The 21,321-nt window shown below is 40.6% G+C and overlaps 1 protein-coding gene across 2 annotated transcripts in view; it reads right to left on the bottom strand.

The window, feature by feature from the left end:
* Positions 1–21,321, bottom strand: part of RAPGEF5 (Rap guanine nucleotide exchange factor 5) — a 162,258-nt gene that overhangs the window by 140,327 nt on the left and 610 nt on the right. The gene's annotated exons all lie outside the window — the stretch shown is intronic.

Here is a 21,321-nt window from a genome sequence, read left to right as displayed (position 1 = left end):
GCTTGCAATTTAGGGCTCCCAGATGAGCCTGAAGAGCTCTCTGGGGAAACCCAAATGGGTCATTAATGAAAGAAAAACAAGGAGGTATTGTCATCTGTTTTCTGTATAGAAAGAACTTAAAAAATAAGTTATTTCATGAAGGGGAAATCCACAACTCAAGGTTCATTCTCACTTCCCCCAAAAACAGAAAAGGATGTGAGAAGAAAATGGATGCTCTTTATAAAGACAAGTAGAGCTCTTTATGTTTAAAGACTTATTTCTGAGTCAGCGACAGTTAGGAAAGTCATGCATTTAGAAGCATTTCTCTATTTTCCAGTACCTAGCAAACTAAATATGGCTGAATGGGTCTGTGCTTCAAACACAACTAATTTTTACTTAATCTGGCATAAACTATTCACTTTTAAAGTCTCTGGAGCCTAGCAAGGAGTGTAATTTAGTGTCCAAGAGCAAAATTTATTTGCAATGCCCTTTTCTTTGCCCAAAAGGAGTTAAGAATAGAAAAGAGTATCATAGAAGACAATATGGCAGGGTTGGCTGGTTTCTCTCCTCCATCTTCCTCAGTCCTACCATGCCGAAAAGACCAGGGTAAATCTAGCTTCAGGAAGGTATCAACACAGGCTCCTCCATCTGTATCCTGTGCCTCAAATAAAGCTGCAGCACTCTGACACCTACCCGGATCGAGAGAAAGGGAGAAGTCGTAAGCTGGCAGAAGGGGATGCCTCAGTTAGGAACTTTATGTTACCAGAGAAAGGAGACAGCCACCCTCCTGCTAATGATGAGTTCCATGATCAGATTAAAGTACCCTAAAATGAGGCTGCTAAGAAGCAGGTTGTGTCCTCTCTACACCTGTTCCCACCACTCTTCTCCTTTGTGCTTCCACACGTCTGTGAAGCCGTGTCCTGAACCAAGCTGAAGGACCAATGGCTTTGAATCGGCTCATTAAACAGAGCTTCATTTCAACAGCGATGGTTTCCCTCGGTGGGGTCACTGGGGAGCCACACAAACACGGTCCCGGCACGGCGAGCAGCAGGGGCACAGGCGAAGGCTGTGGGATGTGGAGGGAGGCAGGAAGGGACAGCTGTGCTCAGAGGAAGCACTTGTTTATGCTAAATTAAAGCTATCCAAGGAATGATGGCATAAAACATGCCTAATAAAACCTTTTTATGTTGACAGAGCAGTGTCTCTACTCTGTCAACATAAAAAGGAAGTTAACCATGCTCACAAAAAATGACAATACAAAATTCAAGGGCATCAGCAATGGGGAACTTCACTTCTGATTCCATGTTCATGTAAGTGCATCAGCTGAAGCAAAATGCAATTCCCATCTCATCTGCAACTGTAGACTGAAAGGTCATAGTTTATAAAACAGGAACAGAGTTTAAACAAGATTTCCCTTTCTTATAAAGAGAGAATGGACGTTTTCAACTCATATGCTAATACAATGTTTGCAATGAGAGTTCATTAAATATGAAAAGAAAGAATCAGAATTTTACTGCTTTTTATCATGCTTTATATAACATTAAAATATGCAGAGTACACTTCATTGTCTATTCCTGTTCCTTCGTTAACTAAATTTTATTGCAGCATTTGTGCTCTAGTTTGCCAGTTCGGCCATACATTTCCTAATGCTACCTTACAAAATTCCCTGTGCATTTCACTCTTCTTGGCTGTCAGCAACATTTCACAGGAAAGCAGTATCCTCCCTTTTTTCCAGTACAAAATAGGCACTGAACAGACTGTTACCATAAAGATTTAGCAATATTGTTGTACTTATATTTCTTTAAAACTTAGCACCAAATAAATGCAGTAGATGGTCGTTGTCATCTACCACCGTGTCCCTAGTCACCAGCATCTGGTTTGGTTTTGATCTGGAGGGCAGCATATAAGAGCAGATGGGTAGGGGGGTTTAGTAATTGTTAAAATTTTGTGTAACAGCTAATATTTCTAATGATGCAAGTTGCAATTTGATAGTACATTATTTGGAGCTTTCAAAAGAATGTTCACTGGATATTTCACACTACAATTAAAACAATGTTCCCAGTGACAGGTTACCATTTATTTTCAGATAAATCAAAATGAAGACACCAACAAAACAGTTAAAAGAGAGATGAGGAGAAGGAAAACGCAGATTGTCTGCATACTTAAAAGCTTTTCAAAGTACCTCTGTTGACATGTTTCTTATGTTGCCAGCAAAATACCTTCTCACGACACATTTCCAAATGAAAAAAAAAAAAAAGCAAGCAGCATGGCACATCTACTTAGCAAAGGCATTCTGAAAGCCAGGCAGCCTGACTTACAACATGCATTAGTAAAAAGAAATTTATGAGGAAATTGTGTGTCAAACACAAGCATAAATGCTCAGGTTGTAAAATCTTCTTCCTGGAGTTTTTGTAACTTCCCCAGACAGGGTCCTGCACAATTTCTCTGGCTTTGAATTTTGTCCTGAACAGAGCAGGGGTTGGATCAATCAATCTCCTGGAGTTCCCTTAGCACCCAAGTAATTTTGTAATTGTCTCCTGCTCCATCACCCCCAGACAATTTAATTCTGCTAGTCCAGCCAGCTGCACCAGGCATGGGAGATAAAGTCTATGGAGCTTCAGGGCAACCAGAAGTATGTTTCTAGATGCATTCTGTGTTTAAAAAAAGGCTCTTAAAATCACGTATTTTCATGTTAGCCTTCCACCAAAACTTTTCCCCATCACATTACCCAGTATGCCAGGTCTCAATTGCTGACATACCCCAGCTGTCAACATCACTGCAGATGTGCCAGAACTTGGCCTTCAGCAAGCCACATTTTTCAGAGATAAAATATAATAAAAATTTTAAAGCAGACAATCAATTAAGTGATTCATCTCACCTGTCACTACCAACCACCCACCACGTAGGTGTAAGTTCAAACGTTCCCTCTCTGGTGTCAGGCAAAACCAGCATGGCTGGGTACTTGGTTTTTGCCAGCATAGGTTCAGGAGCCTTCTTACGAGCTGCCCCCATAACCCAGCTGCAAGGATTCTCACCTCTGCCACAAGAATTCTAGCAAACAGCGGAAGGGCAAAAATATCCAATATTGCTGCAGCTATTTCAGTGAATGCAGATGCAGGAACAAAACCCCAACTATTAGGAAATATTCAGCAAATCAGCTGTGAACGATGACGACAAACAGCTAAAAATGTCAATACAGAGTGCATATATTATTGAATAACAAAATCCATTAAAATCTTAATTCATTCAGAAGCAATTTGTAATTAAAGAAATAGTTATATAGTTTTCAATAACTAAAGTACATTTAATGTTTCAAGTAAAAAAAGACAAAGTTAAAATTCAGTGTTCTGATTATGATTTATGAAAATACTTCCCAAAAAAATTGCATTAGTTTACTCTTTGAAAAATGCCTTCCTGGCAACTTTTTAAAATTTTCTTTTAATAGGCTGCACACGGGTTGTCCATGAATGGGCTCACAAGTGCACAAAGGTAGGTTTTTAATGTCCCTATTATTTAACGTCCCTGCTCCCAGAGAGCCCTGCTTTTACCACTGCCTGCACAAGACGTAGGTCACCTAGTAATTTCCCAAACCTTTTTCCTACTAGGAGAGCACAGTTACTCCTTTCTGGTACAAAATATTGAAATTATTTTCTCTGTGTTTCTGAGAAACTGATTTTCTGATTTCGTAGAGACCAAGTGGCCCACTGGGAAAAGCACCAGACTGTTCAGTGTACCTCAGTTTGATTCCTGAACATGGTGTGGCCACAACCTTCAGCAAGTCATTTCCCTTCCCATGCAATGAGGATGACCATGAGCACTCTCTGAAAGCACTTTGAGACCCACTGGTAAAAATCTGCTATCAGCTAAGGGCCAGAAGCCCACAAGCTCTCTTCCATGTACCCAGGGCAGCCCCACTCTAAGTACCTATCGGACATTTAGAATGCAACAAATCTAGACTGAAACTGCTGACTTCTGCTTTTCTTGCTTCTGAGGTTTTCCGAGAGCAGGAGTAGCCTTCAGGGTGGGTGAACAAGCTCTGCTTAAAGAAGTTTGCATTAGAGCCTGAACAGTTTGAGAATCTGCAGTGCTGTGGTTTGTATTGGCAGCGTTCCGTTACGTGACCTCTTGGGAACAATAATAATTTCACTGACGGTAGCTCTTGGCACAAGCCAGTGCCAGCCTACTATGAACCAGAGAGTGGGAGTTCTTAACCACTTCCAGAAGAACAGCTGTAATTTTAATTGTAAAGCTTAACTGCTTTAGTTTCATAAGCAGTCAAGGCCTCACTGTACAGAGAGTTAAAAAGCACTCAATACACAAAGAAAGAATAAAGCTTTCCCTTAGATCACACAAGCAATTTTTTGGCAAAATAGATCAGGAACTCCTCATCTGCTCTTGGCAAAGCCTCAGAAATATTTGGAACTCTGCTACCAGCACCTTCAAACCGTCTGCAGAGTGAGATTGTACTAACTCTGATAACCTTACAAATATTTAGTCTGGCCATTAAAGCAGGAACATATGAAAACTCAAGTGCAATCCACTCCAAAGGGAGGTTTGTCACCTCTGAGATGGGGAGGGACCTAGAAAGAAGGCCGTTCAAAAGTCTCTGCCAGTGTAGCAGAAACCACTGCCTGCCTATCATTCGGTCCAGACTGCTTGGCACATAGAGCAACATGGGAAGTAGTGTGCAATAACCATTAGATATGGAATAAGATTAGAACATGGAGACTCTAGAATATATGACCAACCACTAAAAGCTGCTTAGGTAAATTTAGCTTTCACCAGATTGAGAAGTTACGGAATCAGAAAATATATTATATGCAAGACACAGATAAGTTTTTTGTACTTCTTTTTGCCTCAGTAAAACTGCTCAAGTGCCAAGTAGCTTAGAGATAGAAATTTTACTTTAGTAAAAAAATTTAGTATGATAAAATCAAAACCAAATAATATAAATGACATATCATGTGCAAATTAAGCTCATAAGAAAGTAAAAGACATGCTCAGCACCCCCACAAGGTCACAGATACAGTTCAGGCACCTTAAGACAGGAACTTCCTTCATGAACATAGGTTTAAGAAAGGAACACAGCCTTTCAAGTCAGGCAAGACTTCCACCCTAATGAGGCAGATTTCCTTAATTATATTCTTTATCCTTAAATTTAGTTACCTGCCTTTTTTCTGATATATATCTTTATTTTCATTCTTTGTTCATATAAACAACTGTTTGCACACATTTGATATTACTAGCATGTAGATATATCAGGTTTATGCTGTATTATTTTGAATTTGCATGCTACAGATTTATTCACACTAAATTTAATTAAGTCTACAAGTCCTTCTTCCTACTGCTGTAGGAAGTTTGATCCCTATGTGGAAGGCTGGGTTTTCTTTATCTCTTGAGATTTTCCAGCTGGTACCAGGGAATTTTCTCTTTTCAACCTCCAGTTTTGAAAGCTAGGGCCTTGGTCCAACAATAGACTTTTGAAAACATCATTAATAGAAACTGTCCTATTAGGGTTCTCTGCATTTATAATTTATATTTAAGACAGCATGGGCTTTCAGAAGTGATCCCTGCACCTCTCCCCAGGTTTAGAATATGTTCAGATATTCGGCCAAAGTCAGTTTAAGCAAAAAGCCACAAAATTTGACAAGATACTATGCTCTGAGATGACAACCCCACTCAAATTCATAGAAAAAGAATGCATTAAACTATGTTGCACTAAACCTTTTGTGGAGAAAGTACCTATGAAAAAACTGGTTTAGGCAGCCTAACTAAACAAACAAAAAACAACTCTTGCTTCAGTTTGTCCCATATCAGTCCCTTGTCCCCCATGACGTCAATAACTTCCCTCCAGCAAAACTAGATCTGGCATTTAAAGCAGAAAGTTCCTATCCCTTTGTTCCATTTTTTTATGCTTTACAAAGAATTTAAATTACTTATAAGACATATTTTTTCCCTATAAAAGAAAGACACTACTCCATAAACAGAAAAAAACCCCTCACAATTTGAGAGTCAAAGGATTAGAAGATTTTTCTACTTTTTACATCTGATTAAATTATTTGAATTAATTAACCTTTAATTACATTTGCAACTATTATCTAGTTTTCCATCCCAACAGAAGTCCCACCATATGATATCCTAGTCAATCTTATACTCAAAGGCATATGCAAAAGAAAAAAAAAGCTCGAGTCTAAATTAGCATGAAAAACATGTGTGCAGTGGAAAAAAGTCCACAGTATTACAGCAGAGCAGGGATCTGAAGCGAATTGTATGTTATGAAACTGAACACACATGTCTGTGTAAGGTGTGTCTCTTGACAAAGAGGTTGAACCCTTTCAACAAGATCTCTGTACATAAGTGCTGTAAGGAAAAATTACTCCTCCAGAGGAACTGTTGTTTTAAACTGTTGTCTTTTGGCTTGAAAGTTGTGGATGACTTTTTCAAGGCTGTTTCAAAATATACATGAGGCAGTATCCACAGCCTGCACCTGCAGAATCTGAGATATGCACCCAGGAGAGCACCTCATCCCTCACTGAAGACAGCAGCAGTAGCACTGTAACTATTTTTAAAGAAACACTCATTAGAACACGTAAGAGAGAAGCAGAAGGACACAATGTGAATAGAAGGTTGCTTATCAGTTGTGTGAACGGAGCATACAAAAGGAAAGCAGAATAGCCTCTGCATTACTCACAGACGAAGTACAGCTGAGTGTATCCTGAACAGAGCAACCTCAAAGAGCCAGCAGAACCGTCTGCTGATGCCATAGCACAATCAGAGGAAAGGACTCACACACACATCACTGCCTTTCCACAGGGTCACGTTTCCACCTCCTGAGGACAGCCAGGCCTGGCAGCCAGTGCTAGGAACAGTACACTTGGAGGAGCTTCTGACTGCCAGACTAAGGAGCAGCTCATGCGTTCCATGCGCTACTTGAAGCTGCACCCTTCTTGCCCTACCACACACACACACACACCAGTGTCCAGGACTCCTCAGGCTCCTCCTTTATGTATCCATGGAAAGCAACAGCATAGAACAGAGCCACCTTCTTCTGCTTCAGCAAGTTGCGTTTTTATCCCATGATCCTTGAAGGAGTGCTTTGTCCCGTGGGAATAAAAGGAGGTAAAGAGTGACCACATTTTTTCAGGCCTAGGGGCAAAGAGAATTAACTCTCTTATTTTTTAATATTCTGCATCATAGCCAAAGCTTGAAACATTGATCACTTCAATATGCTGCTACCCTCCTTCCACTTACCCACTGTATCCTAGTTACCAGCCTACTCAGTTTTAAAAGTCACTAATAAATATCATTTTAAGTCAGCAAATGTTTTCTGACCTACGCAAAGCAGGAGGTGGGAGAGATGGGGAACTGCTGTCTTGAAAAGTTGGTTCAAGTAATATGCACATGGAAAATGCCAATTTGATAGAGAATTTAGATTGAAATCAGGGAAGAAAAATTATCTAAAACATTAATACAGGGCATTATTCCCCCCACAGTGACTGATCTGTCAGAGAGGAGCAGAGATGCTCTATCTGTGTTTCCATGAACACCAACTAAAAGCAAGATGTCCGTGACATCCTAATAGACTGCTGGGATGCTCAGGTTACTCTCATCAATTCACCAAAGCAGATTGGGCAGCCTGGATGTCCTACCAAAGTAGGTAGTTCCTGTTCCAACCTCTTCACCATGACGATCTTGATCACTAATTCTGCAGTAAGAACACGCCACCCATGGGTTAAACTGTGGCCCTAGAGCAGACTGATGGCAAATCACCACTCACTGTAAGAGACCTTCATTTTGAGATGCACTGTCTTCAAAAAACAGTTGATGCTCACCCCCATCACCTTGCTCACTGCTCCATCCTTTCCCAACACTGTTTTTTTAGAGGTGACTTCAAACCACTCTTAACTCATTGCAACGACCACCACAGACCACAAGGGCTTCACCCATTTTATCCAAACCAGCCTAAGCCTAAGGGGTCACTATTTGGTCACTTCTCAAGCACCAGAAATAACTGTACCAAAATTAAAAGGAGCTTACAAACCTTTTTGGTATGTAGATACACACACACACAGACTTCTTCAAAACGCACAGCATTCAAAAAAAGATTAACAGAAAAATTTCACCTCTGTCTAATCTATTTTCTTCTTTTTCTTTATGCAATGCCATAATGTCTGTTGTGGAAACTGGACACACCAGCAGAAGTGAAGAGGGCCTCTAGGACATTATTCCTGGTCACTAAACCCTCGCATTGGAATTCACCTCCCTGCTCCCTCCATCAGGATAGGATGAAAAGATCAGATGGGTTCATGAACAACACAGCAATGAGAATGGGAACACTCTCGGGTTTGGAAGATTACATGGGAGGTTTGTTTGCATGTTTTTAGCATGCCTCATGCTTGTTGACGTTTTTAACCTCTTCACTTGTGCCAAGAGATAACAATGACTAACTTAGGAGGGAAAAAGTCATGGTATAAAGAAACAAGCATACACATACTGAAGCTGGAGTTGGCTCAGGCTGAAAAGAAGATGACTCACAGACCCTCAGCATTTAGCTTTGTTTCTAAAAGTCAGATAACACCAAGAACTGCTAAAGCAAGGGATAAAGATGCAGTCTGCTTTCTTGCTTAACTCAAAAAAAAAAAAAAAATCTTTCCAATATTAGAAGTTTCACAAAATTTACCATTAGCTTTTCAGTAACCAGGGACAGTTTTTAACATGAAATTGTCGTCTCTGGATAGTTTCTTTGGAATTATTGTTATTTACAGAATGGACAAATGTAATGTTTCCTTATCCACTCCCACCATCCTGCCATAAATTTTCCTGTAACATGTTTTGCTATTAATAAACAACTGAAGTAGGTATTTTTCTTCAGCAATAATAAATGGTTTCTCAAAGAGCCTAAATTTGTATTGTTTTTAATCAGAGCACAACTCTGATTTAATAGCTGTGTTGCTCTGTTAGCTACACTTTCTGCTTAAATGCAAAAGACCACTCACTACAAGGAGTTCGTCTCTGTTTTTAATGAAGTGCCCTACAAGAATAGAGAACAAATGCCTGCAATGTGACATTATTCAAAAGCCTTTGTTGGTTTACCTTTTAGATAGGTTTGCTCCTAATAGCAGTTTTTCCATAAAGTTGCCAAAGTAGAAAAATAAATTCTTTTCAAAAGAACAAAACAGGCACTTTTTCTCCCTGGTCTTTCTTCTTTGATGTATCAGAGCAGTAGCTTCTTCTGAACAACTTATTCTCCACTCCATCACTAGAGCTTTTAAAGAAAATACTGACAGGAGCAGAGTCAAGAGATACTTTTGTAGATCTCTGCTCAGAGGTTATTTGACAAAGTTGTTGGTTACCAGTCTGTGGAAAGCCTTCCTAACACTTGTACACCCACCAAACAGGAGCTTCACTGGTCATGAATATATACTCTTACATTCCTTAGAAGAACAGCAATGCCTTTGACAGAGTATGTTGCAACAAAGTCAAGACTGACGTGCTATCAGCTGCTTTTCTTGTATATTCAGAGACCACCAGCAATACTCTACAGCTTCAGCAAGGATAGTATGGACTCACCCTAACCCAGAAGACTCCTCAAAGGAGGCTAAAGCCATCTTTCATGTGTAGCCAAAACATTGTAGTTGATCAAGAAACAGAGAAGTAATGAAGGACAAGAACAGGATTAAACAGACTGTTTTCATTGCCAAAAGGAAAATACAAAGATGCCCCAACATTGTGTCCTAGGCTGGATGCTGTTTCATGAAACATATTTATGATGTCAGCATCAAGATAAGCAAATTTTGCTCATACAATTTTGGTTAGTCACAATCAGAAGCCTATAAACAACTTCAAATAGACCTAGTCAAGGTAGGCAAGTAAACAGTGCTAAATTGTGTTTATCCACATCAAACACAACGAAAAAATGGTGACAATTTATATAGCTTTAAATTAACTGTATCAGCTGAAAGAAAGCAACCTGAATGACTGTGAAGACATTTTGTGGGAAGAACTAATCAGTGGCCCCAGGAGCTCTGAAAAGATAGCACATTGTTAGGATGAAAATCCTACATGATGGAGAGAGGAAGGAAATTGCATGATTTATATAAAACAGCAGTGCAGTCTCATCTAGAATATTGCATTCAGCACAAGCCATCACTAGTTCAAAGGGACACTGCAGAACCAGATAGAGTTCAAAACAAGGTAACAAAAATGATTACAGCATGGAAGGAGTCATCTAGAGAGACTGGAATTGCGTGCTTGAAAAACAGCTGTAAAAAAGAATAAGAAGTTAAATGTACAGAAGCTGGAAGTTCCCTGCCTCATAGGAACAGAGGAAGGGTCACTGAAATTAAAGGTAGAATACTCAAAACTGATAAAAAATAAATGTTTTCATCAAAAAGAGAATAAAACACAACTTAGTTTTCCTTCCCATGTAAAGTCATTATCACCAAACCCCACAGAGAAGCTTTGTAAATTTGTGTTCCAAGATGAGTCTGAATGTAAAACACTATCCAGATTAATTCAATACTGGATTTGTAGATGCACGACATGAAAAGCTGGAACTAAAATGGTTAATGTTAACAAGCCCCCAGCATCAGAGTATAAACTGACTATTTGAAATTAGAAAAAAAAAACAAAAACAAACCAAAACCAGTGTGGGAGGCAGGCTATACAACATTTGCCCACAATAAGCATTATATTTATGGTTAAAACTGTTACCTGTTAGACTAACCTTAAAACTTATGGATACAGGACTGGTTGAACCATCATCTTGAGCCACTACAACATGTTTTTATCTACTGTAGGTTCCTCTGAAATAATTGCTTTGGGTTTTTTTAATAAAACCTCTACCAGTATAATGTAAATATTTTTTGCCACACTGAATTGTGAATGATCAAATTATAAATGGAACTCTTTAAGCACGCCTTCAGATAAATTCTCAGTTTATGCATATATCTGAATGGAAAAAAACCAAGAGACATCACTCCTGCTATTCAGCTTGGACATTCACCAATATTAATGCATGTCCTGGCAACCTAAGAGACCTATTGATTTGCAGCCATTCATTCAAGTGCAGTGAAAGCCATAATTAGATAAATAGCTTTGGTAATACTAATCTGAAACTCATTTGTTTTGTGACTGTCTGTTTAATGAGATAAAACAAGAAATTAAATATCTGCTGAATGTTCCTCTTTGCATCCTTCAGCACAGTAGTAAAAATATAAATAAAGAGGTATTAATTTGACTACCATTATTATTTTTTGCATTTTGTTGCAGCAATTGCTGTCAAAGGCAATTACAAAGATGCTATTTATAAAATTACAGTACTCTAACAGGCTGAACATTTTTATCCATCTCTTTCATACATGTGGAATAAAGAGAACAGGTCTTTTAATCATTTGCAAACACTCTTTGAGCTGACAAAGTATAACTTTAAGATGGTATGCATAGTATAAGTTTTTCAAGTATCAAAACTCCAACTTTAACATGATTATGCCATTCTTTGTGAATGGAAATTAAACTCTGTTTAAGTTTTCAAAAGCATTTATAACAGTTAAATCTAACAGGATTATTAATTATTGTGTCCTAAATAATTTTTTCCCAACACAATGCAAGGAGGACTACTTTAAAGACTACTTTAAAGTATTCCCACACAAATCAGTGCTAGCACTGACAGATGTTACAGTTTATCCTGCTCAAGTCAAAACACACTTAAGCTTGGGATAGGTTGTGTCCTCCCCTTTCTTCTTTGACAGCTAACTACTAGATCCTGCATCTGTTCCTTTAGGGTTTGGATCTCCCATGGCCTTCCTTAACAAACATCACACAACTCAGTTTGTCCTGCAACACAGATTCAGCAGCAGACTCACAGCCCACACCCCCAGATTTATTTTTCCTGCCAAGAGGCTTCAGGCACTGCAGAAATGGCAAACCACAACAAAGCACTGGATTGTACATGAGCTGAGATCCCGAGCAGATCTAAGGGATACTTTTGTCTCATTCCTTCAGCCACCCAATAAACAACAGCTTTGCAACTTTCAAAGCTAACCATGTGTGTGCATTGTTTTTCTCCACTTCCTTCCGTATTTTAAAAATCATTTGATGTATCACTGAACTGCGTTTACCTATGGGATGAAATGGAGCATCTGCTCAGCAGTGTGCAGTAGCAGTCTATGACAGCAAATGATTACCACATCCATTTGAAATTACAGAGTGTTTCAGGACCACTGGGTCTAGCTCTCTTAGTGAGAACTTGGCCAGAAAACCACAATTAAATGCTTATCATCTTAAAAAATTTATAAACAAACCCCAAACACCTGCTCTCTCTCCCTCCCCCAAGCCACATCATAAAGTCTTGATGTTCACAAGTGGTCTGGACCTCAATTTTCTGTTGGGGTTTTTCTGTGGGATTTGGGTCCTTTTTTATTCGTTTGCTATTTCAATACTGACCTACAAATTGCATACTATCATGAAGGGCATGGTTTGACATATATTTCTTCCACCAGTGGTATCATTTCAAGCAGCCACTGCTCCATGCTTGGTGCCACTCATTCCACAGTCAGAGTGCTGGTGCTGACACATGCATGACCTGTGGAGGGGCTCAGGAGGGGCAGCTGCAGGAGAAGCTACCACAATAAAACACACACACAGATAAAATGCACCCCGCAATTAAACAAAAGACTGCTGGAGAGGCTCTGAACTATTTATTTCCTTACTGCTCTAACTCATATAACCCATGTATGTCTCAGTTACATAAAGGCTTGAGTATGAGGGAAAGAAAGGCAGCCTCCTAACCAACAAGGAAAAAAAAGTTGCATTCCTCACAATCAGTATTTTAAAAAAGGAAAAGTAGAAATCATCTGGCATTTTAAGATTTAATGGGTTCATTCAGTTCTAAAACTGAAGGCAGAAGATCATTACAGATGCTATGAATACACATCTACTGGTATTTATAGAGATTGAAGGGCTTTTTTCTCCTTCAATCAGCAGAATATTTTCTTTTTGCACTGTAAAAAAGTATATTGACTTTTAATCAGTTAGACTGCTGTGTCTCTCTGCAGGAAAATATCTTCCAAAAAGGAATTAATCAGAGAAAATTGTATACCATAGGATTTAAATTATTAAATTAATAATTGACTCTAGCTTAATACAATGTCCGTAAGAAGATCATTTTACAAGGTCAGACTAACCCAAACCAAACAATAAGTTAACTGAGATAAAAGACATAGTGACAATTATGAATAGCTACTGTGTTTTATACCTAGCATTTGCAAATATTCACATCCTGCTTCCATGGCTTTTAACTTCAGAGCCCAAATGACTTCTTTTTTATCCTTAAACTCATGCCAGAAGCACAGGTATAACGACTAATGTTTAAATAAAAAGGTGTCATGGATAAAGTTTATACACCAGATACCAAAAAGCAAACTAAAATATGCCACTGAAAGGGATCCATTCACATGAACCCTACATGATCTGCAAAGCAGCCTGATTTGGGGGAAAAGGGTGTTTAGGAGCAGAGCAGTGGATGGCCCCACTAACCAGCCCTGAAAGACTGCAGAAGAACAGGGCACTCTTGCTCTGCCCAGAGGAACAAGGTGTCCCATTTGATTTCCAGCCTGACAGCACCATTGAGCCCAAACCAACATGAAGGCTCTATTTCTAAGCATCAATATGAACCCTTATCAGGAGATGGCTCACGTCCATCTCACAAGGAAATGACTGTGTGACCAGACCTGCAGCATCTGGGTGCCTGGTGATCAGGCACAGAAATGCAGCCAGACCCATCAGAGGGCTCAAGTGCTTTAGCAGAGCCAGACCAAGAGTCTACATCCTGAACCATCGCTTCATACATTGGCTGCTACACCCAGCACCTGCCTGGGGCGAGCAGAAACCATGGTTGGGAAGGAGCACTTCATCTGGAACTGAACAAGCAAATTATACAGTATAAATATAAAGTTATATAAAGCATAAGTTACATAGTATAAAGAACAAGGACCTTCCTTTCCTACATGTGAAATATTATTTTAATTGTTATATAGTTAGAATAAATCTGTCTTATTACAATGGTTTATGTGACTTAGGTTGAAAAGTTGGCATATTCTGCTTTCCTTTTTTTTTCTTTTCTCCTTTTGAAAAGCTATCACTGTCTATTTTCAGCATTTTCATCAGCATAAAAATGCACAGCTTGTTTTGCAATTTCTTCACAGCGCAAATGGAATCCAAACCACTGGGGACACACAAGTAACAACAGCTGAATACAAATCTTAACGGAGTTTGTCATAATTGTACAGTATGGTGTTGTTCATTCATCCTGGCAGCTGGGAAATCTAGTGTGAATTAACCAATAATACAGGTTTGCAACCAAGCGAATTAAAGTATACAATTCCACTAAGTGAATTTTGTTTATTTCCCTGTAAGTATATAACTAAGGGGGACAATCAGCTCACATTTAAATCAAGACTTTCAACAGGATGTAACACTAGCAGAAGTTTTGCAAATACGCAAATTTTACTTCCAGTGGAGTTGATCTTATTTCCTACAGGGACTTCCTTGATAGGTTTCCAAGCCATGCACAGCAGTACCACATCTGAGGATCTGTATCCCTTAGAAAAGGGAGCAAAACCAAAAGTGAAACCAGTGAGAGCCTTGTCCAGCCAGAATTACAAAACACATACAGGGCTGATCAAGATTTGCTTCTGCAATCCTTAACTGAAGGCTTTATTTCCAACACAAGACAATAGGCACTTAAAGACTGAGCACAGGCAAAATGAGTTCAAGGTATTTTCAGCTGGAGCTCAATTTGCAGCATGAGAAAGTGGTTACAGTCAAGTCTGGTTTATGGTAGGCAGGTCAAAGAGAGGCTTATCAGGATGTGCTCTGGACCAAAACAGAGAAAGGAAACAGAACCTCTCCCATAGTTTAAAGCAAGCTGCTGCATTTTTGATGTGTCAAGGAATCCATGTCAATTTTATGCAGCTTCTGTGAACACAAGCCACATGATGGCACCTATTCCCCATGTGTTGGCAGCGTCACCAGCTAGTGCTGCATCTGGACTTTCCCAGGGATGCTAGAAAACAGCTGAGATGTCAGTCCAGGAATTGCCAGCCTCACTCCCAGTGCCAGTATAAGACCACAGACAGTGGGCATCATCCTGTCAATCAGGCTAATCCCCAACCTCAGGGAGAAAAATAGCTTTGCATTCTGCAAAACTTACTAGGTTACTGCCTAGGGCAGAAGTGTGGGTTTACTTTCCACTTCATTCAACTGTAGTTAATCAAATCCAGGCATAATTTCTCAGATGTCATAACACATGGGCTAATTAAGAAGTATTCTCAATTTAGTAATTCACTCAAGACTGACGATGAAACAAATTATTATGCAAATAAACACACGAGACACTGAAATTCCCCATCAGCTACCATGGTCACTGTTGCTAAAGCTATTTTATCCATTGCTCAATATTTCATGTGTCTCCAATCAGAGACTTGACAAGTTTAAGGATACTATATGTGATATGTGAAAGACAATTACCTTAATCGAATACATTTAGCAGGAATACATAATAACCCTGATTACAATAGGAAAAATTAAGACTACTTAGCACAAGTATTTTTAGCCACATAATAGCTGCTAAAGTGATGGGGGTATTAAGTTACTGAGTAGAACCTCTGTGGCAGACTTGAAAGCAAAATGTCACCAATATCAATCAGTCAACTTCGACAATACTTCTGACAATAAAACTTCCAACCCACTGAGTCAATTCAGCACTTTTGTGTGCTGATTTCAGCCAGTACAGCATCTACACAAAATATCACTGCATCTTTTTAATGCAGAAGAAATGTCAAAATTAAAGTCTCTATAGTATATATAAACAGAGGTACTGGAGAAATTATTCTGATTTTTTTTTCTTCTCATTAATAACACTGGTAAAAGGAGCATAAAGTTGCTAATGAAATGTGTTGATGGCACAAAATTGGAGGTATTGTCAAAACCCATGTAAACAGAATGGCATACTGGAAGATTAGGAGCCTTCAAGAACTGTAATATTAGGAAAAGAGTGTAATTCAGCAGCATGAAATACAAGGTCACTCAGGCACCATGAAGATGAGAAGCTGCTGACAAGGATATGGACTGCAATAAATGTCAGTCATTTGCAAGAGGATTATCTGGGTACCAGGCAGATCTATATGCTCGGCTCAGTCAAAACCTATCAACCACCACCATGATGTAGCCATGGAAAAAAGGACTGTAAATTCCAAGTGTTTCCAGCAGCCAATTTCTAATGTCCTGGGAAAACCTCATCGACAACACTATAGTCTCCCCAGCTGCCAAATGAATTGATTAGAGAATAGCTACTTGAATGGCATAAGCAACTGAAAGCTCCTAACAGGAGATGAAGAAAAGTTTAGCAGAATGTAGGTTGAGAGGATCTGATACTTCATTTAATTAAAACAGATTGCATATAGTTTGATTTTTTTCCTCTGCCAAAGAGGAGTTGTCTCCAACAGCATGACAACTGCTAGTGCCAGAATATATGATAGATACCCCTAATACACTCCAACCCTCCAGCTATTTTCAGCTCGGGAACCTTCTGTGCCTGATGAGGATTATGCATCCTCAATACATTTCTCTTCCATGAACTTCTCCAGACTCACCCTGAACTCATGTAGACTTTTAGCAGCTGTGCCCAAACTGCTGTGGTTTATTTTAAACCTGGAACCCTGCAGTCAGTTTACATCCTGACAAACACACAGCAAAGTAGCTGCTCAAAACAAAGTAAGGTGAAGACAGTCTGAGAAAATCTGCCTGGCCAAAGACCCCTAGGAACCTCACGGAAGTAATTACAAGGTCTCAGAAGAGAAAACAGTCATGGTATCTCTCCAACTTTGATCAAGCCAAAAGGTACATCCCATGATGAAGGTTTCTACAGACCAGCAGGATCTTTCACAATATCAGAGTATTGAGGTTTGACAACATGACATTCAAAAGGTTTTCCAGATCCACTACTGTGATAAAGAGCAACACTGATGTTCACATCTAACAGTATTTATCTGTGTGTAAACATGAACCTAGAAAGCAGAAGAGGTGATTAAAAAGGTGTGTACAAGAAAATTCCTCCTCCTTCTGAGCAGTTGCTTGCTCTCTTAGGAGCAGCATTAGCTCCATTAGAGTGAAACTGAGTGTGGTGAAAAGGAGTTTTGGCATGATGGAGTGGCCTGCAAGACCTCTCTGCTGGTGCTTCCAGAGGCACAGAACTGTATTTCATCACTAGTCACAAGGGAAAAGGGAAGAGAAGAAGATATCTTTAACAGGCAGCAGGAAGAGCAGCAAAGACAGTTCATAAGCAAAGTACTCGTGCTTACTACATGTACACTCAACACATAACTCTAGGAGACAAACTGGGAAACAGAAGGGCCTTTCCAGAGATTTTGAGAAAGGACATGGCAGAGGGGAACAGTTCCACGGGCACAATGACCCACTACAACAGATCCCTCCTCTGCCTCTGCACAAGCTCTGACACATGCTCAGCTACAACAGCAGAAGATTGAGTCATTTTCTGCTATTTTATCCAGCAGAGGATGATGAGTAAAACCTACACCTCGCAGCTCACTGTGCAAATGCAATCTAATCATACATGCCATCTTGGATAACTCTGCTACACCTGCCCTACAAATGAATTTAAGAGAAAACACCATCAAGGACAAGGTCAATGCAGAGTTCAAAGTTCAGGAGCTTTAAAAAAAAAACATTGGGCTCCCATAGACAAGGAACTGGAGGTTTGTTTTATCTAAATGACTGAAGCAGTGGAGTATATCCATGTTTACTCTTCGCAGCACAGAAACATCCAAGCACCTTTTTCTACAAGGTGCTTTTCCACCTCCAGGTTCTTTACATGTATTAGTACTGGCTGTATCCTAACACAGAAAGCCAGAAATACGTATTTGCTCTCCAGTTTTGGGGGTCGCTGAACTGAAAGGGAAATCTAATTTTGTTACACTGTATTTTCAATTATCCCCATCTGTAGTCACAATTTTCAGATAGTCTAATGTGAAGGGCTAAGGACTGATATGTCCAAACAGATTGAAAAAATTTATTTCACCCCATACTGATTTTCAAAATATAATCAATTATTTTAATGTAGACTACCCTCTACTACACAATGCTTTCCTTTCCCCTGAAGCCCAGGAAGTATTTGAACAGCATGAAGTGAAGTACATCCTTAAAACAATTATAATACCCTTAACACTTCCATTATATTTTATTATCCATAGTCCCCAGGCATGCACACATGTAGATTATCTGTGCTTTATAGATGTGGAAGCGAACTGCACTGCAGGCAGTCCCTGAGCAAGTCAGCATCAGAAGCAGAACCCCTGTTCAGGGGTCATGATATTTTTCTAGGAAATTAAACAAACCAGAATTTCAGCTGGTCAGCATTTACTTGAAAACAGCTCACCTAAGTGAGCAACACTCCTGATGAAACCAGCTGGACAAATAAGACTCTCAGCTTGGTGTTTGAACAAGCAAAAAGGCACAAAGAAAAAGTCACTGGAGAGGAAGAACAGACTACGTTTTTTTCATAAGCAAACAAAACCCTCTGAAAATTAACTTTGGATTAACTTGAAATATTTTGTTGAGGTGGGAAAAAAAGGAATCTTTGTTTCATATATTTGTGTTACTCAACCTTTCTCCAACCTTATTTTAAGACTTACAAAATTTTAGAGTCATGTTTAAAAGGGAAAGTATAAAAAATGCTGCATTTCATTGTTCTAACATATCCCTTTCCTCTCCCAAATACTGTCATTTTCAGGGTTTGAGTTATTCTTCATATTAAATAGAAGTACGTGAAAAGTGTCATGCCCCTAAAAGTCCATTTTTGGGGGGGAAAGGCACATGCACAAAGGAGACAGGAATCAACACAGGGTACTGCTCACAGAAACAAAGTGCTCCCTGGATGATCACACATGTGGGGAGACACTTCATGCACTTCAGGTGCCCACTTTGTCTCCGAAGAGAACAAGTGAATTAACAACCCTGCTGGACTCTTTGCATGACCTGCCCCACGGAACACCCCACTAGGCACTCATGCTGCTGAGTAATTCCATCTGCAGGATAGTCCCTGCAAACTCAGAGACAGCAGAGTACAGCATTCCCATTCTCCACATGGGGCAAGATACTGGTCCAAAGGTCCTGCTGTAGCTATACAGCATCTGCACACAGCATCACCCACTGATCCAAGGTCATAGAATCATAGAATGGATGGGGTTGGAAAGGACTTTAAAGACAATCTAGTTGCAACCCCCTTGGCGTGGGCAGGGACACCTTCCGCTAGACCACTTTGCTCAAAGCCCCATCCAGCCTGGCCTTGAACATTTCCAGGGATGGGGCATCCACAGCTTTTCTGGGCAATCTGTTGCGGTGCCTCACCACCCTCACAGTAAAGAATTTCTTCCTAACAGAAGATCTGCTGGGTTGACTCCAGACTGCCTTACAGACTCACCATCCTCCCTCCAGTCTTCCTACCAAGACAGATGGTTCAAGAAAAACTTTACAAGATGACCCAGAGGGTACTGGGAGGTGAAGCCATAGGTGACACCACCACTAAATCTGTCACACTGTGTTTGCTGGTCCATAACACAGAACATCAGCAAAGGCAGGTAGAGTAACTGTGTGAAACAAGAGGGGACCAAGGCTTCATCAAGTGCAACTGAGAAGCTGCATGACCCAGGAGCTACCCCGGCTTCTCACCGGGATGTTAACTCACCCACAGCAAATATTTACAGAGTAACTGTTGTAGCTCACTTGTCAGATGCTTTCAATAGCGGTGAGGAACAACCATGAGAGTTAACCTGAGGCTGCTCTGCATGGTGTCTCCCTGAATTGTCAAGAATTTGTTTTGTTAAAACAGTGTTTCAGATCTGCCTGCGAACTAATGCTGTTACCAGCAGCAGTTCTGCACTGCTTCTCTCCTCCTCACTGCACGCTTACTCCATTTCTTTGGTAGTATGCCTTTAATGAGGAACAAGCCACACTCAATTCAGAAAAGAACTTTCTTTGTGGGAAAAAAGGTATCCGTTGCAAGCGTCCTCTTAGGGCAAAACAAGGCTTGGCTATTTAACTGAATCCACTTAGCTCTGTGTTCATATGGACAACTTGTCAGGTGAATTACTAACTCATTTGAACAACAAAAATCATTATGCATCTCCATACATGGAGGTTAGTCTTTATTTTGTGTGTTGAATGTGCTGGAGGAAAGAAATTAATGTAGAACTGGAATCTGAATCCACATTACTCAAAAATAACTATTCTCCTGTGAATTTATATCCTACCTTAATCCTAATTCTCTTCCTTGCCTATATATCCTCTTATAACAAAGCATTCACCCAGGAAGTTTGGTTTGCAATTCACACCCTGGTATATTTCACAACAACTTCCCCATGCAGAGAAATCATTTATTTACATGGGCAAAGTACTGCAAAGTTGATGAGGGTACAAACACACCATGCTGACTTCCCCCCCAACTAACTCTGCAGAGGTGTTTACCAGTGCACTAAAACAAAACAGCAGCTCGCTTGATTCTTCCCCATGCAGACAAATCCATCCCCAAGTGAATTAACCCACTCCTTCATTTGGACTGCTCAGGCGGTGGGTTGCAAGCCAGCGTTGGCCTACAGGTAATGTCTGACCAGACTGACTGCCATTGACCTGATGGCAATGCCACCCCCCGATATGGCTCCAGTCACAACTGGGAGAGTTCGGAGCCGTGAGCAGCTGCTCCCCGCTGCAGTTCCCAGCCGCGGCAGTGTCACGCTGTGCTTCACCGGAGCACTGCCTGCCGCGTGAAGATGCACCATCAACCTTTTGAAAAATGGGTGAACTTGAGCGAAATTTGGCTGGAGATCTCCGTGATGCCCACCTGACCTCACGGCCTCACTGTCAGAAGGCACTCGAGGTTGAGGGCCAGGTGTGTGCATCCCAACTTCACTCCATCTGAGCTTCACACGCTCCAGGGCACGCTGGAGTTCGCTGCTGGAACACGCGTGTGCACCGGCGTCGGAGCACGGCCGCGCTGTACCTCCTGTCCGGGCAGAGCGGGCACCAGCCCGCACGAGGGGAAAAGCACGGAAGGGAAGAGCCACGAGGAACCCGAAGATGGGACAAGGACACCTTCTCACCCCGGTATTTCATATTATACCAGAGCTGGCAGCGGTGATCCAAGCCCGGGGCCCCCCGCGGGCACCTCTCCCGGTGGGTGCCGAGGTGCCGCCCCTCCGCTGCCCGGGCATCGTCCCTTCCTCCCTTCCTCCCTCCCTCCTCATTCTGCCCCGGCCGCCGCCTGGCCCC

This window comes from Corvus kubaryi, unplaced genomic scaffold (assembly GCF_017639235.1).
Source record: "Corvus kubaryi isolate FWS band 111438036 unplaced genomic scaffold, C.kubaryi_AGA036_p1.0 37398, whole genome shotgun sequence".
Taxonomy (NCBI): Eukaryota; Metazoa; Chordata; class Aves; order Passeriformes; family Corvidae; genus Corvus; species Corvus kubaryi.
This window is presented reverse-complemented; position numbering and strand designations above follow the sequence as displayed.